General features: G+C 49.7%; 1 long non-coding RNA gene across 2 annotated transcripts; it reads right to left on the bottom strand.

Annotated features, from left to right (window-relative positions):
* Nucleotides 1-528: 528 nt before the first annotated feature.
* LOC131493370 (uncharacterized) lies at nt 529-24,756 on the bottom strand. 2 transcript variants are annotated; one of them, XR_009252599.1, is made up of 5 exons: nt 24,568-24,756; nt 21,689-21,801; nt 21,172-21,300; nt 6,892-6,981; nt 529-1,735 (listed from the first exon to the last, which is right to left on the bottom strand). It is a non-coding gene; the product is annotated as an uncharacterized LOC131493370 (long non-coding RNA). The 2 variants fall into 2 exon arrangements; XR_009252598.1 differs by lacking the exon at nt 529-1,735 and adding an exon at nt 5,710-5,831.
* Between the last annotated feature and the right edge of the window lie 1,999 nt (nt 24,757-26,755).

Raw genomic sequence — 26,755 nt, 5'->3', positions numbered from 1 at the left:
TCACTCTAATCTTGTGGTCACACATGAGCTGCTGGAGACCTCTGCCCTTCCCCACCCACCAGTGACAAATGACATTGAGATATGGATGTTTTTGATGTGGCCAAATTTTGTCATGGAGATATTTTGATGATTGTAAGAATAATAACATCAGAAATAATCGTTGTAGTGTACCTAGAACATAGCAAAATAAATGCTAGCTGAGCTCTTCACGTGAATATTCTTGTACCACAATACCTTATGAAATCTACAATGGGGAATATGAACCTTTAAAAAATTAAGAAATAGGGGTACCTGGGTGGCTCAATCAGTTGAGTGTCCAACTCTTGGTTTGGGCTCAGGTCACAATCCTAGGGTCACAGGATCGAGCCCTGCATTGGGCTCCATGCTGAGCGTGGAGCCTTCTTGAAATTCTCTCTCTCTCCCTCTGCCCCTCTTCCCTACTCACTCTCTCTCTAAAAAAATAAATAAATAAAATAAAAAACCAATAATAATAATAAAAAACTTAATTAATTAAGAAATGTGCCCAAACTCATGGAGTAAATGGTAACTGGGATTTGAACTCAAGTGATCTCATCCCAGAACCCATACTCCTAACCATCGGTTTATAAAATACCAACAGAATTTGGGGTGGAAGATACAGAAGTAGAAAATCAGATTCTAAAGTTCAAAAAGAGACATAAACAAACTAAAATATCCATGGAAACTCTGAAAAATATCTAATGAAGAAGAATATGCTCTATATCCCCAGTAACTAAATCAGTGTGTCACAGCACATGCCCAGACAATTCTCCCAATCAAACAGAAGAAAAATGTGAGAAAGAGACCCAGCTACATGTGGAATTGAGTATTTGATAAATGTGATATCTCAGATCAGGGAGGGAAATAGGGATGAATCAATAAACGGTATGGGCCAATTGGGTGGCCATCTGGAAAAAAATAAAGTCGGTCCCATGCTCCATACCATATACAACTGACAAACTCCAAACTGATCAAAGATTTTAAAGTGAAAAAATATGAAATCCTAAACTCAAAGAAAAAAGAAATGTCTAAGCCAGGGGTAGACATCTCTAACCAAGACTCAAAATTCCAGAAGTCATAAAAGAAAAGACAGATCAGTTTGACTAACACAAATTAAAACTTCTGCATGGAAAAAGCAATAAGCAAAAAAAATCTGGGAGAAAATATTTATAACCCATATCACAGAGAGAGGGCTAATCTCTCTAAAATGTGCAAAATCTTACATACTGCCAAGGAAAGACAAGAACACAAATGGGAATGAGCAGACAGTGCATAGAAAAGGAAACAGAAATGGCCCTTCAATATATGAAAAGATGCTCAACCTGATTCATAGTAAGAAAAATGTGAGGGAAAACTTCTTTGAGATAATACCGTTTATCTAGCAAGTTGGCCAAAAGCCAAGAGTTTAACTCTCCGCTCTATTGGGAGCCCGTGGAGAAATAAGGTCCCTCACACATCGCTTATGGAAAAGCCCCCTTGAAGGGCAATGTGGCAACATCGATCAGAGTTACAAATGCATGTACCCCCTCACCAGTAATCTCACTTCTGGGAACTTACCCTACACACGGACTTGCAAACATTGTACTGACATGGTTATTCACCGCAGCATAATTTGTTACAGCAGAAAAAGATGGGAAACGGCCAAATGTTCATCAATAGGGCCTGGCTAAGTAAATTATGACGTTATCATACATCCACTCAATGAGGCGTTGCACAGCTGTTTGGAAAAAAAAATAAGAAAGAAGAAGCTCTTTATGCCCTGATACAGAAAGAACTTCAAAATATATAGTGAGGAAAGTGTAGAACAGTGTTTATAATATGCTACTTTTCATATAAAAGGGGGGGGGGTATTTTTTTAATTTACTTGTGTTTTCAAGAGAAGCTAAAATTAACAAAAGAAAACTGATTGCCTATTAAAGGTGGGAGACAGGAACTGCACAGAGGGCGACAGAGGTAGGAGGGAGAATTTTCACTCTCAATCTTTTCTTTAACCATCTGAATATATTACTATTTCAAAAATTAATATTTTTAAACATTTTGATGTTATGTTTTCAACTTATTCACCATTTACCAAGTGCTATGTGAAAACAGACATCTTCCCCTACTCCCTCAGCTGCCTCCCATCCCAGACCCTCAAGTGAAGCTCAGGGACCATTTAAGTAAAAAAAAAAAAAAAAACGAGGGTCAGGGCACCTGGGTGGCTCTGAAGCATCTGACTTTGGCTCAGGGCATGATCTCACAGTTCATGAGTTCAAACCCCATATCGGGGTCTCTGCTATCAGCCCAGAGCCTGCTTCAGATCTTCTGTCCCCCTCTCTCTCTGCCCTTCCCTGCTCTCTCTCTCTCTCAAAAACTAAACATTAAAAAAAGTAAAAATAAATAAATATAAATAAATAAGGGTTAACAATAACTGCTGGGTGTGTTACTTGGAAATTAAAACAGCAATTTTTGCATCTTGATGAGGTCATATCAAAATGTCCCACATCCAGTCATACAGGCAGAAAACCGCAGAGAGCACCCCCAAGTTCAGAATCCAAAGCACATCCCCGCCCCATACTCTGCCTCACCCCCTGGTGCTTCTGAGGCCTGGTTGAAGGTGTTGCACCTTCACCTCACCTGGGGCTTTAAAACTTACACCAATGCTTAGGGCATCTGGGTGGCTCAGTCGGTTAAGCCTCTGACTTCAGCTCAGGTCATGATCTCACGGTTCTTGGGTTTGAGCCCATCATTGGGCTCTGTGCTGACAGCTCAGAATGAACCTGCTTTGGATTCTGTGTCTCCCTCTCTCCCTGCCCCTCCCCTGCTCGACTCTATCTCTCTCTTAAAAAATAAACAAACGTTAAAAAAAATTTTTTTTAAAAACTTATACCAATGCCGTGACCCACCACTAAACTGCTCAGACCAGGCCAGACCTCCCCCTGTGATACCTGCTTTCACCCCAGACACTGGATGCAGTTGTAACTGCCCATTTGTGCATGTGATTGTCTGATTAGTGTTTCGTGCTCTTGGACTGTAAGGTCATGGGTGTAGGATCAATGTTTTCTTTGCTCACAGTGTGTCCCACGTGCCTAGCAAATAGTTGGCGCTCAATAAGTATCAGATGGATGAATGAATGAATCCTGGGACCGGGAGAAAGAAGCAGAGCCGGGGGGCAAGGAGATAAGGCAATAGCTAGGCCAGAAAGAGGTCCCTTCCAGGACCCCTCGTTGGGGCACCTCTAGGCCCAGCAGCCCGCGGTGAGCTGTGACAGGGAAATCGCTTTCTCTAGGAAGCTGATCAGTCCCACCAATAACCAGGTTAATATTGATGCTCAACTCTGACCAGTCGCTGAAGACTGTCTGATTGGCAGACAATCCTAAGTGCAGCCCACAGCAAGGAGTGAGGCTGGATCACCCTGCCCTGGACACCATGACTTCCACAGCCCCTAAGGAGCCCCATACGTGCACAGGAGAAAAAGCAATCAAGTGGTGAGAGGCCGTATGCAGGAGGTCCTGCCCCACCCTCTCAGCCTTTCTCCTTGGCAGGACAAAAAAGGAATCAGAACTGACTTCTGGGCTCAGCCCGTCACTGTGCGACTGCACAGGTCACCCAGACGCTCTGGGTCTCACTCTGCTCACCTGTCAACTGTGGAATAATACCTGACTTGGGCTTATTGTGGCACAACCTGTAGGTGCTCACTCAACAGAAGTCATCTGGGACAAATAAACCGGATCCTATGACTCAAAACAGCTAGCAAGGTGGTGCCTGGGATGTGGGGGGGGGGGGGGGGGGGGGAGCTTTCTTTTAGTAAGTAGCCCCACACCTCTAGCATTTTTGCTCAGGTAGCTTATTACCCATGGAGGCATTGAAAGTCCTAGAGAGCCAGAGGGTGGGGACCAGGAGACAAAGCGTCCACCACCAAGATGGACACAGGAGCCAGTTCAAAGGAAAGTTGCTTCCCTTAAGGGCATAAGGCAATGGTCCACACAGGCATGTGGAAGAGCTAAGGAACCACAGGTGAGGTGCTCAGAGTATGGGGCCCATGGGGAGTCCGGGAGGCCTGGAGCGGACCCCATGGGTGGTTTCTCCCATGTCACCCTCTTCATTCCTATCCAGGGTCAGAGTCCCTTTCAAACCCAGCACCTCAAGCATACTAACAACCAACCATTCCATGAAGGAACACTACTGAAAGCTTTCTGAGCCAGGGGCGGTGCTAAGCCCTTTGTATGTATCAGCCCCATTTGACAGAGGAAGAAACTGAGACACTTTGGTGTCTGCCCCCCCCCTTAACTCCTCAACCTGCCATCCGATACAATAACCGCTAACAACGTGTAGCTAATGCGCTAATGAGCCCTCTTATGTGGCCAGTTTGACCTGGAATGCCTCGTAAGTAGAGAATGCACTGCAGTTCAAGCAAAGTATGAGGAAAAGAATGCAAACTACCTCATTGACAATTTTTATATTGATTACATGCTGAATTGATAATATTTTAGATATGTTGGATTAAGTAAAATAGATTATTAGATTTAATTCCAACTTTTTTTTTTTTTTTACTTTTTTAATGTGACTACTAGACATTTTTAAATTACATATATATCTCACATTATATTTCTATTGAGCAGCACTGCTTTGGGACCTAAGTTAAGGGGAACCAGCCATGGCACACATTTGAGTCAGGCCAGACCCTGTGTATGACTGACCCTTGTTTCACATACACTTTCTGAGGGTGTATGTGTTTCGCAGCCAGCTTCGGGTTGTATCCAAACGTGCGTTAGTTGACTCTCCCTGTGGGTCCCTTCTCTCTCCTGGGCCCTGAGCACTGGGAGGGCAGGCCCTTGGGGTAAGTGCCAGGGCGGGGCACCAGGGGCCTGGCACGGCCTCCGCCAGGGTCAGCAGAGGATGATCGTGGTAATGACACAAGTGAAGTCCTCACCAGGCCTCCTCAGGCGGAGAAGCTGGGAGGCCAAAGAGGCCATGGGAGGCCTCAGCCAGCTCAGCTGGGGACGGGACCCAGGGACACTCTGGACTCCGCTCTTGGGGCCCAATCCTTGCCCTCACCTCCCTGGACCTGCTCCTCTGCGTCTGCCTGCCCTGTTCTGAGATAGAAAAGGTGATGGGCTAGGACAGTGGCCTTGTGAGGGGTTGCCCTCCCTCCCCGCCCTTCCAGTTCATCGGACAAGCAGAGTGTGAGAACGAGACGGGGCCACAGCCCACTCACCTCCAGAAGATGTCACGTGCCACCCGGACAGACACACACAGGGCGTCAACAGTACCCCAGGGGAAGACACGCCAGCAGGACAACAAACAGTCTGCTGGTTCCCCCACAGTGGCCAGCGCTGTGCTGAGCACAGGGTGGGACTCGGCCTTCTGGAGGCAAGATCCGGCCGAGGAGAACTGAGGCAGAACGTTCCCCCCGACTCAGCATGGAGCTCCAGCCAGGGGGCCCCACACCCTGCACATGCCGTTCATTGCCTGTAACAGCCTCCCCACCTGATAAACCTCCCGCTCTGCCCTCACATCTTGGCTCTGGCTTCTCCTCTGTGACACCACTGCCACCCTCCCACTGGTGGCAAAGGCCCTTCCAATCTCTGTCCCACGGCCCAGCTGGGTGCCAGCTGCCCCACCCCTGTGCTCACCAGGGGAGGATTAGAGACACTGGCCCTGCCTGGCTCAGCCGTGTCATGAACGACACCAAACAAGCACTGCTTTATCTCAACCTTCCCTTTTTTATTCCAAACACGAAATAGAGAAGTTTTATCAAGCACATTTAATCACCGCTCTTCCTCCTCTTCTCTCATTACAAGGAGGGTGACTTAGGCCGTGTCCTTGGCAGGCTGGAACAAATGGGGATAAAAATTCAAGTCACTTCCCAACACATCCCAGAGTTCCTGCACCCTCACGTTGGCGCCCTCCATAAACCTTCCCCCAGCCTCTTCTGGGAGAAGGGGGCGGGGCCACACTGCAGAGCCACACTGCGGTCCCCGCCCTGTGGCGGCCCATGGGCTAACACGGGGAAGCCTGCTGTGTCTTGACTTGTCTGCTTCTATAGCCACTTCTATAACAGGAAGGTGAACAGAAGACTGTGGGAAAACAGACGATGGAGGGGCAGATTCCATGTGGGGGTCAGGGAAGACTTCGCAGAGGAAGGGACTTGTAGGGCTGGGTCTAAAAAGTTAAGAAGAAAGGGAGAGATGTTCCAGACAAGGAGCTCTAAAAGAACATGTGTTGATAAGACTGGGGAGAAGAGCTGACCCTGAATTTGAAGGGCCACATGTGTTGTTGCCGGCGGTGGGGAGCTGGTGTCTATTTTGTAGGAAGCTCACAGTGGAAGCCGAACGGAGGCCAGAGCATTCTGGAGTGTGTAGGGCTCTGTGACAGACACAGCACACCGGACTCCTGTATGAGACCATGGACCTCTTAACCTTTTATTTTAAAAGTTTTATGGCTATAGACTGGCCAAGTAGGGGTGAGGAAATTTAACCCCCAAATAGGGGAGAGAACAGGTGCTACCGTTCCTCTGTTCCATGCCCATGGTAGGTATTACTAATCGATCACAGCACTATTTCCTTCTGAGTCTGGTCTCAGCCACAGATTTCTTCCCAAGGCAGAGCTCCGGGTCACCACCCCCCATTTAGCTGAGGTGGCACATGAAAAATCAGGTATATTTGCCATTCTTGTCCCAGGAAAATAAAACCGAACATTGACATTAGGCTAAAGCAAGCAGCACCAGCTAGAAGAGCTTAATGTAAAAGTCCCCAAGAAGTATTCAAAATAAATACAAGGTGTTGGTGGAGAAGAATCAAGTTCACAACCTTGAGAAAGTACTTTTAAAAGAAGTACCTCGGGATTAATTTTCCTACAAAGCGGCAGAATCACACAGTAATCACCACGCACCTGTCTCTCTCTCTGCCACACACTTGGAAATTAGAAGCAATTTTCAAGTCCTCGCCATCACAGGGCTTGCCTTCCAATTTCCGCTTTTGCCTGCAGAACGAGAAGAGAGTTGCAAAAAGTCTGATGTAAACAAGAAATCATCTAGTTGGGGTTCCTGGAGGGTGCAGGGGGCAGGGTAGCCATCTGCCTTATCTGGCCCAAGAAGGCCACTCTTCCCTTGGCTAGGAAAGAAGTGAGGATCCATCCAAGCCCTTCCCCCCTGCCCTTTCCCCCTGGAGAATTCCAGAATGCCAGTAGGACTTAAGTTCTGAGGACGATTTGGGCTTTGTGCCCCAGCTGCCAGTCAGCTTCCCCGTGGCCTTTGGCAAGCAAATGGGACAAGCAAATACCACGTTGGCCTTTTGATCCTCCCTTCTCTGTGCTTGACCCTTGCCCAGGGCCTGCCTTTTCTTCTCCCGCTTCCTCTGCCCCACCCCAAGAAGCAGAAGGAAAGATATGGTCCTGGTGTTTCAGACCCCCATATCCCCAGAAGAGAACAGCCTGCAAGGCGCTGTGTGAAGGGGCCCCGCCCCCTTTCCTTGCTGGGCACTGTGAATAACCAGTATTTGCTTCCCTCTCACTTTGGTGTACAAAACCCCATTGGGTCCCTAACAGGCTGACAACCCCATCGCCTGGCTGGGCTTACTACGCATGCTAGTTCTCTGACCTAAGGAGGGGTGGATTCTGCAAACCCTACCAGGACCCCTCAGGCAGGGCCACTCCATGCAATAGAAGGCTCATCCATCATCACCGATATAGCTGTACGTCCCCCACGGGAGGCTCTTTCCAGACCAGGGCAGGGTCCCTGGCCAACCTGGGGCTAAGTCCTTAACCTGAACCTCAGTCTCCTCCTCTGGAGAAATGCGGGCTCTAACAACCGACGCTGCAGGCTTGTCCCGAGGATTAAAGATGGTGTGCAGTACAAGCCAATAATAGGGTACCGGGCACACACAGCAGGGGCTTCGCATGTGCTGGCTGTGTTGTCTGGGCCTCGGTTCACTCGCTCTAGGAGTGTCCAGGTAACAGGAGCGCTAGCTGGACGGCCCTCGTAGCCCATGGGGAGGCCCAGACGCTTAGAGTCATCACTCGTTCTTTTTTTTTTTTTTTTTTTTAATTTTTTTTTTTCAACGTTTTTTATTTATTTTTGGGACAGAGAGAGACAGAGCATGAATGGGGGAGGGGCAGAGAGAGAGGGAGACACAGAATCGGAAACAGGCTCCAGGCTCCGAGCCATCAGCCCAGAGCCTGACGCGGGGCTCGAACTCACGGACCGCGAGATCGTGACCTGGCTGAAGTCGGACGCTTAACCGACTGCGCCACCCAGGCGCCCGAGTCATCACTCGTTCTTAACAGTGGCAGGGAGGTTGCTGTTCCAGCAAGAAGTAAAGTGTGAAGCGTTTGCACGCGGGGGAGCCAGGCCAGGCCACCCCTCCTGCCCACGGTCAGCCCTCGGGCCTGTTAAATTACAAGCAGATCCTGGCAAGAAACTGGCTCAGCCTCTGCCTCGGGGTTAGTGGCCTTCAGGGCACACACTCACTGGCCCACTTCCCTGGGCCACCTGAATTCCTGATGGGGCCTGTTTTCTTCTCACGTGACCAGGTGAGCTCCAGCACTTCCTGCAACATCTGCCTGGCACGGGCTGGGGCTGCACACGCTCGGTGAATGACATCAAAGCAGGAGAATGTGTGCCCGGCACCCCTCTTTCCTCCCCTTCCCCAGTTTTCCTGTTTCTGACCAGGCTCCAGACAGAGACCCCTGCAACCCTGGTGGAAGGAGGTTCCCGCTTCCCATGGAGGGCCCTCCGTCGAGAGCCCACAGCAGTCCCTTGGGCCCTGAGGCCTGTGCTGCCCTGGAAGGTACCAAGCAGAGCTGGCTGCCCCAGGCTGGCAAATATTTAGGTGCCCTTTAAACACTAACTTCTCCGGGGCACCTGGGTGGCTCAGTCGGTTAAGCGACCAACTTTAGCTCAGATCATGACCTCACAGTTCGTGAGTTCAAACCCCGCACTGGGCTCCCTGCTGTCAGTGCAGAGCCCACTTTGGATCCTCTGTCCCCCTCTCTCTGCCCCTTCCCTGTTGTACTCTTTCTCTCTCAAAAATAAACATAAAAAAAAAAAAAAAAGCCTAACTCCTCCATAATGCAGAAGAGATCAGGGAGGACCCAGGTGGTGGTCCTCAGCCTCTCCTCCCCTGCCCTAAACCATTCAGCTCTGGCCCCAAATGTACCCAGGAAATTGAAAGCTCACCAGAGAGTTGTCTCCATCCGGTGTAGGGACCATCTTACATATTCAGCGTGCACCTTTGAGAACACTCCCTATCCCAAAGAGCTTATCCAGAAAAATCTTCCAATATTCATAGGACTTTCCCTGAAAGCAACTCTGTTAAATATGCCTCATCATATGACATTTTCAGTGGGGTTTCTGTGACCCCTCTTACAGATGGGGCTCTGGGCAGCTGCCTGGCTGGCCACGTGTTAATATTGGTAAGGTCCTGAGATAATTCCCTTCTTAGAAACCCAAGTGATTGTACAGAAACCCCAGGTCAGATCCCAGCCCCTTGCAGCTGTGCTTCCTCTTCGTCCTTTACTGCTGAAAGGACAAAGCGGTCTCTTGGTCCACCCAGAATCAAACAGAGACATCAAAGCAGGCATGCATCTATTTGTCTGTACCATGACTATTTAAAGAACTTCCCACCCAGCCTACTTATTAGCGTGTTGAAAGATAGAGAAGACGGGGCCCCTGCAATGAGGACAGGGTGGAATGTTGGGCAAGATATATAGAAAGACGGTATGTCAGCAGTGAGAAACAATAGTATCATTAATATTACTAATAGCTGCCATTTATTGAGCACGTAATACATGTCTGGCTCTGAACTCACACTTAACATATCCCATTCCAGCCAGCCTATAAAGGGAGTTTATTATCCCCATTTTACAGCTGGGGAGACTGTGGCACAGAGAAGATAAGTGACCATGTAGACACTCAACCAGTAAATGGAAAAACCTGTTTGCACACATAGGTTCGTCTGAACCCAGGGCCTGTCAGTCACTACCCCTCTCTTTGTGGACAGCAGTCCTGGTTCTGTTGTTTCCTATCTGGTGGAGCCCTGGGCCCACCTTTCCACCTCTGTTTCCTCAATTGTGGGATGAGGATGATCCTGTGATTGGTTAGCAGTACCTGCTACGGGCATGGGATGAAGGAGGGGTGGCACCTGTTCTGTCCCCTATTTGGGGATTAAATTAAATTTCCTTACCCCTACCTGGCCACTCTGTAGTCGTAAGACCTTTAAAATAACAGGTCAGGGGCGCCTGGGTGGCTCAGTCGGTTGAGCGTCCGACTTCGGCTCAGGTCACGATCTCACGGTCCGTGAGTTCGAGCCCCGCGTCGGGCTCTGTGCTGACAGCTCAGAGCCTGGAGCCTGTTTCAGATTCTGTGTCTCCCTCTCTCTCTGACCCTCCCCCGTTCATGCTCTGTCTCTCTCTGTCTCAAAAATAAATAAACGTTAAAAAATTTTAAAAAAATAAATAAATAAAATAAAATAAAATAACAGGTTAATGGTCTTATACAGGAGTCCAATATGCTGTGCCCAGCACAGAGCCCTACACGTTCCAGAATGCTCTGGCCTCTGCTCAGCTTCCACTGTGAACTTCCTACAAAATAGACACCAGCTCCCCACCGCCGGGAACAACACATGTGGCCCTTCAAATTCAGGGTCAACTCTTCTCCCCAGTCTTATCAACACATATTCTTTTATAGCTCCTTGCGACTGCCGGTGATGTTCCCTGGAACATCTCTCCCTTTCTTCTTTTTTTTTAGACCCAGCCCTGTATGTCCCTTCCCCTGTGAAGTCTTCCCTGACCCCCACAAGGAATCTGCCCCTCCATCGTCTGTTTTCCCACAGTGTTCTGTTCGTTTCCCTCTCATAGTAATGGACATATAAACAGTGCAAAAAAAGCCTTCATAAACTGCAAAGGACCATGACTGCCCAGCGTCTCCTAGTGTTCTTGTTGAATCAGAGCGAATTCTTCCAAGGGAGAAAGGCACCCCTTTCACTCCTCGCAGCCTGGAAGGCCCTGGTTCCTCCTCTTCTCCTTGGAAACGCTTTATGAGATAAACAAGCCCTGTGTCAAGCCCCAGTCATGCCACCTTCAGGCTCCTTGAACCCTAAGTCCTGATGCTCCATCGTTCACGTGTGCCCCCCCCCCACCCCGTGACTCAGTGCAATCACACGGCTACATGCGAAGCCAGGTTGCACAGGGCCCAACATGGGGAGATGGCTGGATTTTTCCCACGTGAACAAGTAACACAAGATATGAAAATAGAAAGGGACAGGAAATTCGACCCAACTGCTGATTGGTTTCACTTATAGCTAAAAAGGAGAACGGGGTTTTAAGACCCGGGCAAAATCAACAATGAATTGGCTTGTGGGGAGGAAAAGAGAAGGCATTTTCTTGAGCTACAGGGACTAAAAATAGTGTGAGGTTTTCCAAGAGGCTGTAGTGGCACTTCAGGATGTGGCTATGAAGCATTTATTTCAACAGATATTGGCGCACTCAAAGCCAAAGCCATTCACAGTCTGTCTGCTCACCAGGCCCTGGGAGCAGAGAGTTGGAGCCTATTTCAATCTCGGGCCTCTGCTCCTGGCCAAGCCCCTCCCCATAACACCGCCATTCCCCCCACATGGAGTCAAGGGGCCCCCGTGCCCTGGGTTCTAGCTACTCCCCTAAGCAGAATTTTCCGAAGTTTTTTTGCCAAAGCACCCCCAACAGCAGAGGAGAAATTACAATGGGGTGGGAGGGTCAGATCTGAGACTTGCCTATAGAGGCTACCACAGCACAAAATTTCCTCCAAATCTGTCTTATCCCAAAAATTCATGAAAATATCCCCTACAAAAAAAAAAAAAAAAAAAAAAAGCCAACTTTGTGTTAGCATTTAAAAATCAGTTTGCTCCCCACTCTTACTCCAGAAAGGAGGGTCATGTTTATCCTGGGACATCAAGCATCCCCTGGCTCAGCACCGCCAGTGTGTGGTGCCCCACAGTGACAGAACAAAAGCCTTCGCTGAGAACCTCAGCCTCAGAGCTCCTTCAGCCACTGAAGGAAATCATTCATTCATCCATCAACTCATGCATTTATTCATTCAACAGGTATTTACTAGGATCGGTTTTTTTTTTAATTTGAGAGTGGGGAAGGGGCAGAGAAAGAGACAGACAGAGAGAGAGAGAGAGAGAGAGAGAATCTTAAGCATGCTCCACACTAAGCACAGTAGCCAACATAGAGCTTGATCCCATGACCCTGGGATCATGACCTGAGCTGAAATCAAGAGTTGGATGCTCAACCGACTGAGCCACCCAGGCACCCCTAGGCTCCTTTTAAATGCCTAGACCTTGGGATAAAGCAAGAAGGATTCCAGCCCTTCAGGAACTGTCCCAGGGGGGAAACAGACAAGGACAGGAGGCATTGCATAGCTCCTCGATGAGTGTTCCAACAGGGAATAACCATGAAGGCTCTGGAAGCAGGAAGGCAGGGATCAGGAAAGCATTCCTTCCATGGACAGCATAAGCCAGACTGTACTCCAGCCTAACAGTTAAGGTCTGTGTATCCCTGGGCAAGCCAGTTAACCACTCAGTTTCCTCATCTATGAAATGGGTGCAACAGCTTCATACAGTTTTCATGGGGATTATATGAGTTATATAGTACAACATGCTTCAGACTAAGTGTTCAATAAATATTATCTATTAAACTAAGGGCTGAGGAATGGATGGAATTGGGTGTGGGGATGAGGCAGAGATAAAGGAGGAAGGAGGGGAAGAGTGTGTTCCAGACAGACTGAACAACATGTTTAAGAACAGATATTCAATCAATATTTGTTGAACGAATAATCTTTAAGGCAGAGTAATGCAATCTTGGGAAGCCACACCCTTTATCTATTGTTTCCTGGTAGGTGTGCAGAGGTGTCCTCGAGTGGCATGTGGGCCAGGCACCCACAGGCAAGCCCGCTGCACCTTTCCAACCAGAGTGTCAAATTCCTAAGGGCAGAGATTGAGTCCTTCCCCTCTTGGGGTCCTCTAGCCCTGAGCCTTTGACCCCTTCCCTCAGGGTGACCAGTTCTTCTCTGTTCCCTCCTTCTGCTGTTTCACCATCACTTCCATCCTAGGGAAAGGACTTGGCCAAGATCTTTGGAGAGAGCTCACAAGTGACGTGAGAAAAGCAGGGGGCAGGGGAGGGGGCGGTGCAAAGAGCCCTGAACTTGTAGTCAGGGGCCCTGGATTCAAGTCCTTGCTCTGCCAGCTGGCAGCCCCATGACCTTAGGTGAGTCACATAGGACACCAGTGCCGAGGGTACGCTGGGCTCCTATGATGAGCAGGTTTGGGGAGGGGGAGAGGTGATGCAGTAGGATAACCAACCATCCTGGCTTCCATGGGCCTGAGAGGTTTCCTGAAATTTAGGAAAAATTTCAGCATCAAAACCAGGAGTCTTGGGCAAACAGGGTGAGTCGGTCACTCAAAGCCTTGCTTCTTCCCTGCCATGTTTTACCCCACTCCCCTTCCCCAGGCCCGAATCACAAGTCAGCGCAGAGCCACACTGAGCCCTCTGGCTTCAAGGCTGAGCGGTGGGACCATGTCAATGCAGAAGGAGGGAGGAAGAGGAAGAACAAGACTTTGGTGTTGCAGCCATGATGTTTCTACACTGAAGGCTAGCTTCGATCCACTGTCCAAGGTGGCCCACTGTCCGAGGGCTGTGCCAGAGTCTCTCAGAGATTTAATGTAGGGCAAAAACCAGGCTAGCTGGGGTGTCTACAGGGCCAGAGAGCAGCGGGGGGCTGGTCTGTGCTGCTCTCTAAAGGGTTGGCGTGATGGAGTTTATAACCTGGTGGCACAGAGCCCATCACTACTCCCCACAAGAGTTAACTGGGCTGATCAACCTGATGCTGACCCACTCGCCAAAAAGTAGGCAAGAGGCTGCAGGCGGGTGCTCTCCACTGAGTCCCAACCCCATTCACACCAGTAAACCCAGCAGAGCCTCCAGGGACCTCTACTCAGACCCCCTTTGTGTGCCCTGCCATCAAGATCACAGCGGGCTCCCTGCCATCCCATTGGAGACATCTTGTGTTTTCAATTTCAAGTCCCCATTTACGTCCTGGTTCGGGCTTGAATGCCAGGCTATATTAGGTCATGCTGAGCCAGGCCTGTCGTGCTTTCTCATTAGCTGTATCACATCGTATTTTTAGGGGCGGCCAAGACTGAGACAATGCCAGAGGGCTGCTTTTCTTCCCGAGTCCCCAAGCACCACCTCCATAAAAATTTCACACTTGAAGGTCCTAGGGCCCCCATGGTTCCTGCTGCAGTTTAGGAAGGACTCAGCTCTGAGAAGAGGAGCAAGTGACTAGATAAATTGGAAGCAACAAGAGACAAGGTCCCTCTGCCTGTCTTTCCATCCACTGCAGCCACCTACACTCACTGCCCCAAAGCCCAGCTGAGCTCCTGATTTCTCATGGCCCACTGCAAAGGGACAAAGATTCAAGACTCCTATGTGGACCAGATTGCCTTCCTCAGAGCAGCCTTCCCTGTCCCCATGTCCTCTGCAGAGCCCCAGCACCGCAGCATGGGGTCCCTGTGGTCTATCACCTGCTTTGTGGCAGGAACATTACAGTTTGCAAAGTGCTGCCCCATTCACGGTCGCATCTGACTTACCTGCAGGGGTGATGGTAGGATACCGAGTTTACAGATGAGGAAGCTGAGACAAAGCAAAGGGAGATGATGTGCCCAAGTCATGGGGATAGTAAGTGGGGGCACCGGGGCCTCTCACAGAGCCTGGGGCTCGGCTCAGAAGCCAAGGCCCGGCTGCCTGTTTAAGGCCACACACTTGGTAAGCAAGGAAAAGCTGTCATTCATGGGCTTCTCTCCCTGAAGCACACTGCTCACTGCTGGAAGGGAGGAGCCCTCCAAGTGCCTGGGCCCTCTGTGCTTCTCTCCTGCTCAGGACATCTTGTGCCAGGAGAGTCACCATCCCCAGGGCTGGGCCTAGGACAGCAGAGACAGAGGAAGTGCTCCCTGTGACTTTCTGCCTGTGACTGGCCCCTATTCCTGTTCAACTTTAAGTCACCCTCTCTTGCTCTGTGTCTCTCACACGACACACACACGTGCACGTAGGCGAGTCTGGGATCCAGCATCTAAGAGAACCCTCCAGGCCATCTCAGATTGGAGGAGGAGGGCAGGGCTATTCCTCTTGTTCTTCCCTGGTCAACAACCGAGCACAGGGCCTAAGGGTGAAGGGTGGCTCCCAGAGGGGGACGATTGGTCACACTGGGGCAGAGGTAGTAGAGGGATGAAGTCCCATTTCAACGCAGCTGCTTTGGAAACAGGGCTGGGATCTACAAGATCTCTGTGCTCATGAGATCTTTATGATAAGGCTGCAGATGACGGAGGGTCAGGGACCAATTCCAGATGCCTTCCACACTCTCTGCCCAAGAAGGGCAAGGGCAAGCCCTTTGTCCACTGCTCTGTGGCCCGTAGCCCTGCCATGTTACTCACACCTCATGGTTTAGGACACAGACCACTAATAGGACTGGCCTAGGGGAAGTGTACCACATCGGCAGGTCAATTCACCTTGTTTACGAGGCTGTGGTCACTTTTGCATCCATGTCCCCAGCTTCACTTCAAGTTACAAGCCCAGGCTCACTTTACTGGGGGCTCAGTGCAGCCAATGGGGCACATTAACACAGACTAGACAATGGCGGAGGAGTTAACTTCCTTCTGTCACTGACCACTTCCCTTCTCTTTCGGCCACCCGACCTACACCTCCCCTCCCACGTCTAACTGCTCTCCTCAGGCTCTTTCTTCACACTCATTGACCCTCACCTATCCCCATGGCAGAAAAGATCCTAGGGTCAACAAAGCCATACCAAATACCCTCTTTATGCAGGGCACTGTGATAGATGCCAGGTGGGGGCAGGAGAGGTTGCTTTGTAGAGAAATAAGGCACAGCCTTGACCCACCCAGCCATTTCAGGTTAGTTGGAGAGAAAGGAAAGGCATACATAGACCCCACCACCACCACCACCTCAAATAACATGGCAAGATAAAGATCTAGGATTCATCCCACTAGGTGGTAGAATTAAGCAGTCTGGAAAGATCATAAGTGGGGGGACAGAAACATAGAGGAATGGGTGGAGCTGGTGACATCCCAGCTTGTCTCGGAAAGACAAGATGAATGAATGTAGACTTCAGACTTTTCTCTTTCTGGTATGGCGTCACTTATAAGGAGCACAGAGTACGTACTCTTGACCACAACACTCTAATTTCTCACTGGACTCACATTACACACAACCGATTTACAGACATAAAATGACACTTGTAAGATTCATGCCCAATCACCAATGCACAGTTTCAAAGGCTCACATCTATACAAGTGTGTAAAGAGGCAGAACGTAAGTACAGAAAGCTAGTAGCCCAAACCACCCATGCTCTTAGCTCATATGGTTTCATTTTGCCAACGAGATCAAAGAAGAATGTCCCCAAAACTCAACAACAACAACAAAAAAATGCATCCACATTTCAACAATCTCTAAACCCAGTTCCTGGAAGGTTTAGCCATGAAATAAATCAGAGTGACAACAGCTCCTGTTTAGGGACAGTTGGGATTTGGGCCATGAACTTGATTGCTTTTGGTAATGATGACTGTGTCAGACAATTTGCTCAGGCAGGAAACTGCTGTGAGAACAACTGTTCTCATCAGAAACACATGAAGGGTAAACTCGACCCCAGAACTGGAAGTCCAGGTGACCAGGAGTCTTCTGCCTCCTACTCACAGCATAAAAGAATTCCAGGAATCAATGAATGACTGACAGCTCCTCCCAACTCATCTGAGGAGTTGTACCCCTAGCCCCATATACGTGGTCTGTAGGCTCCCATAGCATGTGGGCTATGAATCTCTGAATTTGGAGTGATGGCCTCCACACAAGTTCAAAGAACTACGTAAGGCTGTTGAAAACCAAGAGCAGTGTCAACACAGTTGGAACTGCAGAATTGATCAGAACATAAGAACCAAGTGGCACCTACAAAAGAAGTAAAACAAAACAAGTAAGCTCACTTTAAAGTCATGCAACCTTTGAGAATATGGATGAGGTGATTTTGACCCAAAGGACAGGGCTATATCCATTAGGTTTTTGTTGGTTGCAAGTGACAGAAAAATCTGTCACTTTAAGCCAAATGAAATTTTTTTTTTTTAATCTAGAGGTAAGTCTTATTTCACACACATCTCAATTAAGGGTTAAATTGGTATCATCAAGGCTCCATCTCTTTCAGAGCTCTTCTAACTACCATGGTCCCTCCCAGGTGACAGATGGACTCAACAGGTCCAGTCAAAAAGTACACCTACCTCTCTCCTAACAATTCCAGCAAACATCTTCTGGCATCTCACTGGTTCTGACTAATTCAAGGATGGGACCATAACTGCCATCATCTGAATGTTCATGTCCCCCTCAAAATTTGTATGTTGAAATCCTAACCCCCCATTGTGATGGTAGGGGAGGTGGGGCCTTCACAGGAGGTAGGGCCAATGGGAGGTGCTTAGGTCATGAGGGTAGAGCCCTCATGAATGGGATTAGAAAATCCCATTATAAATCAAATTGTAAGAAGACAATCTTCTTATAAAAGAGACCTCGGAGAGTTCCTTGCCCCATCTGCCATACGAGGATAAAACAAAGTCTTCAACATGGAAGACGGTCCTCACTCAACCATGCTGGCACCCTGATCTTGAACTTGCCAGCCCCAAGAACTGTGAGAAATAAATCTCTGTTGTTTATAAGCCACCCTGTGTATAGTATCATAGTCTATGGGGACTGAATGAAATAAATCTCTGTTGTTTATAAGCCACCCTGTGTATAGTATCACAGTCTGCAGGGGACTGAATGGACTAAGACAATGACCTGGTCACTGCAGTTAGGGTAGGACATACACTGTAGCCTACAGGTCTGGGCTTATTTCCTATGACTACCTTGGAGCCCCACACCAACCCTGCAGACTAAGAGTGGTAAGAGGGAAGTGTCTAAACACAGACTGGGGTGGGGGGAGGCAGAGGAGGAAATGGGGTCTGGGGAGGCAAACCACAAATGTTCACCACAGGATTTATAATAAATAGATCAATTTTCACATGTTGACATCATCATACACATGACCTTGGTGAGCTACAAATAGAAACCATCACCTTTGTTCTCTCTGCTTCAGTGTAGAGAGATTCCTGGGAGTGCACTGGGAAAGCTGGGGATACGAAGAAGGTCAAACAAAGTGTCCAACCCCATAAAGAACTTGGAGGTGATACCTAGCAAAGATTACCCTGTATCTACTCCCCCCCTCCACTGTTACCATGGTCCTCCCCCATGAGGGCCGTGCAGGCCTCATCTGTAAAGCTGTGATCAGCAGAGTATGAGTCATGCTTGTCACCCTCCTAGGGACCGGGTCAGAGAGGCACGTCCAAGACGTTCTCTTATGCGTTGCTGGGACAGAGAGCAGTCATCACCATTACTGAGCAAGTATCATCATCATCAACATTATCAAGAACATCCAAGGCTCAGAAGACAACAGCATGTGCCAAATCCAAAACAAAACAAATTTAAAAATGACAAAACGAGTGACCACATTGGACACCTGGACAGCCAAGAGTAAGACGTGACAGTGTTGGGCAGGTGAACTGCAGTGAGTGGTTCAGGACCAATACTGTGAACAGTGAGTTCATCCCAGGGCTGCGTGAAGATCAGTGAGAGTGATCAGGAGGCCCAAACCCTGCCAGGTCCAAGCCACGTAATAGTAACCCAGAAGTGGCTACTCACGCATGCACAAAGTGCCCCTGACTTTGAGGCTCTCCCCTCACAGTCTCCACAGGGAGTAGCATGGAGTTGAGTCATCCAGAGAGCAAAATAAAGGCTGGGGTGTGCTCTTGTACACACAGGGGATCGCCATGAATGTGACTGTGAAACACTGAATCACATAAACTGATTACTTCTGACCCCTTTCTTGTCCTTCCCCATTGAGTCAGGGCCAGTCTTACTGAGCTGAAACCACCTTTCGTACATGGGCTAACTAACAGCTGGCACAGGAACACCTGCCCCTCCCCCAACTTCATTGCTCTGAGTACAAACTTCTAGACCAGAGTTTTGTTTTAAACCCATCTGTGATGGTTAATTTTATGACGGTCAACTTGGCTATCTGGCTAGCCCCAGATAGTTGGTCAAACATTGCTCAAGATGTTTCTGTGAAGGCATTTTTAGATGAGATTAACATTTAGATCAGTAGACTTTGAGTAAAGCAGTTAGCCTGCCATAATGTGGTGGGCCTCATCCAGTCAGTTGAGGGCCTCAATAGAGAAAGACTGACCTCCCCCAAGCAAGAGGGAATTCTGCCAGCAGACTACCTTTGGACTCAAACTACATCTCTTCCTGGGGCTTCCAGCCTGCCAGCCTACCCTGCAAATTTTGGAATTGCCAGCCTCCACAAATCTGTCAGCCAATTCTCTAAAATAAATCCATATGATAAATGATGATACATACATGCATAAATACATTCATACATACATACATATGTAGAAAGAGAGAGAGATAAAACAGAGAGAGAGAGAAAGAAGAGAGAGAGATGATATAGAGAGAAAAACGTATACATGCACACATCCTGTTGGTTCTGTTTCTCTGGAGAACCCTGACTAAATATATCATCTCTCTGGGTTTAAAAGCTGAAACCCTTTCCACATCCCCAATCACTTATCCCACTGGATACGAAATGTATACATATCATATATACCATATACCATATATAGTTATATCTATACAGCATACACCATATATATACACACACACCTCCATCCCACAAGGCTCTGCACAAAGGTGTTCTCTCTGGAGGTCCCTCCATGACCCTCAGGCCCCAGAGTCTACACCCTTCAGGTCTGTCCACACACCCTGGCATACCTGCCTTCATTCTCTAGTCATTTCAGGCACCAAGCAGAACTACAGCTCTTGGGAGGTCAGAAAACCCAAAGATCTCAGTTGATTCAGCCTTAGCCCAGAGAAGGAACCCTTTTACCAGATCCACCTCTGCTTAACAACCTTTAGGAGAGAGAACTTCATCAAGCTGGAGACAGGCTCTTCCCCAAAAGACTGTTGCCCCTGTTCTCCAAGAACATAATCCGCTCCATCCTACCCAGCAGGCATGCCTGTGAGGGGAGGGTCACACAGAGGGTGTGCCTATTTCATTCCTGACACTATGTATTCACCTCTGCACCCACGATTCTGTGTGTTAGCATGGTGCCCGATGGTCCCACCTACTGTCTTGACGCACCCCATCACATTAAGTGTCATTCACTCATCCATCTGACAAAGGTCTATTGGACACCAACTATGGGCTGGAAGAGCTTGGGACTCAGCAGGAAACCGAGCCCTTCGCCTGGTGGAACTCACACTCTCAGGGATAAAACATGACAAACATGTGGATACGACATGACAGCCCTGCAGCCATGACACTGTGGAAACAGGTAATGTCTTACCCCTTTTTCAGAAAAGGACACTGAAACCCTGGAAAATGAAACACCCTGTCCAAGGTCACAGAGACAGCCAGGAATGGAGCTACGGTGCTAGCCATGTCCATCTAACACCAACAACCAAGCTCCTCTTTCCCGGCTGCCGGAGACCTTGGGAGACCATGCAGGCAAGGGGGGAGGCGGGTGGGGAGTGCTGGAAGGGGAGATGTCTTCTTTCCAAAAGCAAAATGTCTATGTCTCTCACGTTCCCCTCTTGCTTTACACCTGAAGCTCTTCTGACCAAGAGTTCCCTACGAAGCGGGCACAGTAGAGTTGTGAAGACACGAACCCTTGGCTCCAAACCCGTTTGAACGAGTAGAAAGGTGAAAAGCTCCTCCCACAGTGCCTGGAGGAGGAGGAGGTGGGAAGCCCCTCTCTGCAGCACACGGAGCCCCTCACCATGCAGCCCCATGTGGGCATCTGCCACCTTCGGGGACAAGGAGGGAAGTTGGCAGGGACTCAGACCCAAGGTATAAGCCCTGGAAAAATTGATGCCAAACCTCAGGCTCTTTCCTCTATTAAAATTAGAAAGTTGTGGCGTAGCTTGGCTTTCAAGTTTGGGTGTGATTTCGCGAGGCAGCCGGGGGGAGAGTATGCAGACCGTTCTACGTGGAGAATCGCCTGAGCAGTTACGGAGGCAGAAACAAGAGTGTTAGAATCAGGAGACAGTAAAACTCACCTGCGGTACAACAAGGGGAGCCGGGAGACCTTGCTTTCGGGGCCGCCTCATTACAGACCTTTGTGGTCATCCTGGGTCTCGCGTGGTCCTCAGAGTTCATCCGGTCCCACTTTCTCGCTCTACTGAAGGCTGGAAAGAGAGAGTTAAGAGCCTGAGAGGTCAAATCTTTGTCACAAGTCACCCTAAAACACTGGCTCTAAGTGCAGGCTGCTCGCCGACCCCCCCCCCCCCGCCCCGCCGCCTCCAAACTGGCCAGCGCTGCGCGGCCCAGCCCAGAGCGGCTTCACGAGCCAAGAACAAGCCTCCAGCTCCCACTGAAGTGGGAAAGGCTGGCACACACGAGCCTCCAGCCTCTGCCAGGCACTGACCTGGGTAACCCACCCAAACACCAGCAACCATGATCTCCAGGTTACAATAAAAAAAAAAAAAGAGGCTCGATCGTCTTTGCAGGGTTCCAATCAAAGCTACGTGATGGAACCAGGATCAGAATCACATCTTTCCAACCCCAGAGTCTTACCTTTAAAATGCCCTTCCCGGGGCACCTGGGTGGCTCAGTCGGTTAAGCTTCCAACTCTTGATTTCGGCTTAGGTCATGATCTCGCGGTTTATGGGATGGAGCCTTGCGTCGATCTGTCCACACAGAGCCTGCTCAGGATGCTCTCTCGTACTCTCTCTCTGCCCCTCCCCCACTGGTGCACACGCGTGCTCTCTCCCTCTCTCTCAAAATAAATACATAAACTTAAAAAAAATAAAATAAAATAAAATAAAATAAAATAAAAATAAAATGCCCTTCTCAGGGACACCAGCCCATTCCCACCAAGACCTGGCACCCTCTCTGGGAACTCCTGAGAGAGACAGATCCCTCCCAAGCAAGGAAATGTTGAAAGCATAAGCCCTGGGTTTCAAGCAAACAAAGTGGAAGATCTAGGAAAAGACCCCCCCAGGAGCAGTGAGTTTGTAGCTGAGAGTTCTTGAGGCAGGCAGAGCAGACAGGGGGGTCGAATCACAAGTTCCCCAAACTCCTTGCAAACAGAAGGCTTTTCTCCCGGAGACGCCTGCACAAGCCAGGCCCAGCAGCCAGCAGGGCCAGCCCCAGTGTTGGGGCTTTAGCTGGACTCCAAGCAGAATCCCTGGGGTGCCGGATGCCTGCCGGCCCTCATCTGAGCTCACATTACAACCTAGGCTTCAGCAGCTGGGCAGTGCACACGGCCTGCGTGCTTTCCTCCCTGGCCTGTGGTACACACCAGGCAGCCAAGGTTCAGAAACAGGAGGGTGCAGATGAGGCCTCACAGCCAGCCAGCCAGAGACGAGGCCTTTACGCAGCACCGAGGCAACTGAGTTCACCCTCCGAGGGGTGATTTCACGGAACCGTGAGCAGGAAGCTCTGAGCCCAGGAACCACTCTCTAAAGACAGAGAAATCCACGATGGGAGTGGGGGGATTGGAGGTGCACTTCACAAGCAAGGGTCCCTCTGAAATCCCAGTATCTCGGTCTGCACAGAGGCTGGCACTGCCCTTGGGCAACCGTGGGGGAGGCAGGAGCCCTGGCTTCCCGAGTGTCCTGTCAGCACCCTGGTCAGGACACTGTCACTTCTGGGTTACTGCCCGGCTCCCCCCCACTAGCCTCCAGGTGCAGTCAGAATGATCGTTCCAAACAAACAAACAAAAAATCTGGAGGCTCCTGGGTGGCTCAGTCAGTTAAGTGTCCAACTTTGGCTCAGGTCATGATCTCACGGTTTGTGAGTTCGAGCCCTGCATCAGGCTCTGTGCTGACAGCTCAGAGTCCACTTTGGATCCTGTCTCCACTCTCTCTCTGCCCCTCCCCCACTCACACTCTCAGAAATAAATCAACATTTTAAAACAAAATCTGATTGTGCTCCTCTTCTCCCTAAAATCCCTCCAGTGGCCCCCCACTGACCTCAGGACAAATCTTTCCAGGTGGCTCTATGAGGGGCCCTGCCCTCTCCCGCTTCTCCACTCGCCTTTCGGCCTCTCACACCCAGTCCCACCGAAGTGGACTTTGTCTAGTAGCTGGAACATACGAGGCTTCCCCTCTCACCCCCACCATCTTTGCCAGACCCATTCTCGCCCATTCCTCCGTTCTCATCCTGCTGTCACCTCTCCAGGGACCCTCCTCTGATGCCTTAGCCCAGGCCAGGCCCCCTGGCAGTGAGGTCCCACCGCCCACTGCACCCCCCAACCCCATCACCCTCCTTAACCACTCCCGGCTGCCCGCTTATATCTGTCTCCTCCCTAAAGAAATCTGGCAGAGCAAAGCCCCTCATCCTGTTCACCACAGCACTGAGCACAAACAGAGCAAGATCAGTGAGACTAGTCTGGGGACAGCTCCCAAACAGGGTTGTTAAATAAATACGTGAATGAATGAAGAAAGGAATCTATCATTCACTAAAACTCCGTGCCTTCTCTGAGGCCAGGGCATAAAAAAGAATCGTTCAGTGAGTATCTTCCAAGAAGGAAAGCTATGGGGTACTCACAGGTGCTGAGTAAGGACCCACACAATCCCTAGTGTACCCCACGGACAGGTGTGACCACCGACCCCTCCTCACCAGGCCCTGCCTCATGGCTCACCACTGCTGGGCAGCTCAGTCTGCTTCTTGGCCTCCTATGTGGGGACCAAGTCACAGACATGAGGAGAGCCTAGAGAAATCTGGTCAACAGCCAGCTCCTCGGGTTCCCTAGGGCCGTCTCTCACCTGACTCACCAGCAGGCGGGGAGGATGGGTGCGTGTATGTGTGTGTGTGTGCGCGCGCACATACGTCTGGGTGTCTATATGCATACACACTCTGTCATATTCGTAACAACCCCAACACAGAGTGGACGGAAAGAGGACCTGTGTTATTCTTCTAGAGCCGCCCAGTGACCCAAGCTGCTAGCCCACGGCCACATTGAAGGAACCGAGCAGCTGGCCTCCCTCCAGTCTGTTCCCCGAAGTGGTGGCACTTGGCCGTTCTCAGGTGTCGGGTCCTACACTAGCTATTCCTGATTTTCCCCTCTGGCTACAGCCCCTGCCCTCGTCCACCCTCTTCCAAGCCCTGGAAGGCTGTCCCCAGGAGCCGCTCCCTTACCCTTACTTTCTTCCGTGCTCTCTGTGTTGCGGCTAAGGGCAGCCATTCGGGTGTGGGAGTGAGAGCGGGGAAGGTACCGATTCTCGGGGTTCCCCCACCCCGTCCAGACAAGCTTTGACCGTGGCTGCGGGGGACGGGGGGCCCCAGAACTGCGGTTCTAATGGTTTTGGTTACATCTCCCTCCCCTCACCCCTTTGGGTAGAGGGTGCTAACAGCTCCCACTGTGCACTCCCAAGGTCCTTCAGCACCGCTTGTGGGTTCCCCTTGCCTGCACCTTGTAAATAGTCCCCTTTCAATCTCTCTTTACTCACCTTCTGTGTGCGCCATCTTGTTTAGCTCAGATACAGATTCCAAAGAGGCCCCAAGTTCCTGCCTTTGAACAGCTGGAAAGAGCCTTAAAGCCCACTCCAGCTTGGCCTCCCACACCCTCCAGAACTCCCTGTAATGAAATAAATTCCCCCTTCCACGGAGAACAGGAGAGCCAGGCTGCTAAAAACAAAAAACAAAAAACAAAAAAAAAAAAAACAAAAAAACAAACAAAAAAACAGCTGGTAGAGGGGCCCCCGGGTGACTCAGGCAGTTAAGCGTGGGACTTTCGATTTCAGCTCCGGATCATGATCTCGCGCTTCTTCGGGAGATCAAGCCCCGCCCCCCCGCCACCTGGGGCTGTGCAATGACAGAAAGGAACCTGCTTAGGATTCTCTCTCTCTCTCTCTCTCTCTTTCCCCTACCCCACTCAGGTGCCTGCGCACATGCGTGCACGCTCTCTCTCTCAAATGTAAAAACTTTTAAAAATTAATTAAAAAAATTAAAGAACACCTGCTAGAGAACCAGTGTTGGCCTCTCCCAAATGTCCACAGTCCGGGACATCTGGGTGGCTCAGTCGGTTGAGCGTCCGACTCCAGGTTCGGGTCATGACCTCCCAGTTCCCGAATTCGAGCCCCATATCAGGCTCACTGTTGTCAGGACAAAGCCTGCTTTGGATCCTCTGTCCCCACCCTCCACCCCTCTCTGCCCCTGCCCTACTTGCACACTCACACTCTCTCTCTCTCTCAAAAATAAATAAACATTAAAAAAAATTTTTTTTTAACGTCCACATTCCATCATCCCGTCCTCCTTCTAGCTCAGCTCCATTACCCTGGTAGGGAATCCACATTCCAGCATGGGGGGGGGGGGGGGCGGTGAGGAGGAGGAGACAAACCACAAGTTGGAGAGGGGCTAATTGTTATGAGAATCAATGACACACTACACTCCCCTTTAATTCTCTGTGTGACCTCTTCTTCCACTACATACACGTTTGTCCTCAACTCCCCCGATGCTTCCACCCCAGGTCCTGGTGAGCAAAATATCCCTGTGAAAGAGGTTTTTAACCTGTTTGCACACAGAGACACGTGCACACACAACTACATTCATGTACACTCTCGCACATAGACACATAGCCATTCACACTGCATACACACACACACACTACTCACATGGGCACACATACACAGAGGTAGAGCCCACATTTGAGATTCACACCAAACTCTCACTTCCACCCCAAGCCTCAGTGAGGCTCACGGCTCTTAGAGTCCCCAGCGTCCCCAAGGAAAACCTACGGCTTGCCCCCGGCCCCGTGTGCCTCACCTAAAAGCAGGACAGAAAAAGTAAAGCCAGCATTTTCTAGAATCTTAAAAGAGATCAACAGAAAAGCCCAGTGTGATTTCTTAGGCTAACAGTACCCAACAAGTGTTCCAGTGAACATGATTCACTGAGCTGCTCTTTGAAAAATAGAATTCTGCAGTCCAGGGAGTTTGCGAAACACAACCCACCATATGATCTCCTCTCAGAGAATCCCAAGGCTCTGACAGGACCTGAAGAAAAGCTTCCTGCTAAAGGTCATGTAACCCAGTATTTCACTGATAGTTGATAGACAGAAAGATGGACAGAGAGACAGATGGTAAATATGTGAGAGAGGAAGGAAAAAAGAGGGAGAGAGATTGAGATTGATTTTGTAGTTACATAAACTCCATGGAACACACGTTTAAGTAACACTGACCTAGACCAACCTTCTTCATTTTATAAATGAAAAAAAAAAAGTGAAGAAACGGGGGCTCAGAAAGGGCTCTGCCCAAGGTCACAGGTCACACCACTAGTAAAAGGCAAAGGTGGGACTAGAACCCAGGCCTCCTAATGCTCAGGTCCAGGTTCCTTCCAACAGACTCTGTTCCATTTTTGTACTTAACTCTAAACCCCAGGATTTCTGGAAATCAAAGAGATCAATGTTATTTTCAAAACAAACCCTGGTGTTTGTGATTGTGCTTGGTGCCTTCACATGGCTTCCCTCCCAGGCACGCCCCGTGCTGCGGAAGACTCCCCTTCCTTCATCCCAGACTCCCAGGTCCACTGTGAGGGGTGGCGGGGCCCAGGGCAGAGGCCTGACCGCCACGCCTGATATGGGCTGCTGACTCCGGCAAGGGCAGGGGCCTGGAGACCGGGATCCGGCTACTCTCCTTGAGG

Source organism: Neofelis nebulosa, chromosome 13 (assembly GCF_028018385.1).
Source record: "Neofelis nebulosa isolate mNeoNeb1 chromosome 13, mNeoNeb1.pri, whole genome shotgun sequence".
Taxonomy (NCBI): Eukaryota; Metazoa; Chordata; class Mammalia; order Carnivora; family Felidae; genus Neofelis; species Neofelis nebulosa.
Note: the sequence above shows the minus strand (reverse complement) of the source record. Positions and strands in the feature narration are given on the sequence as shown.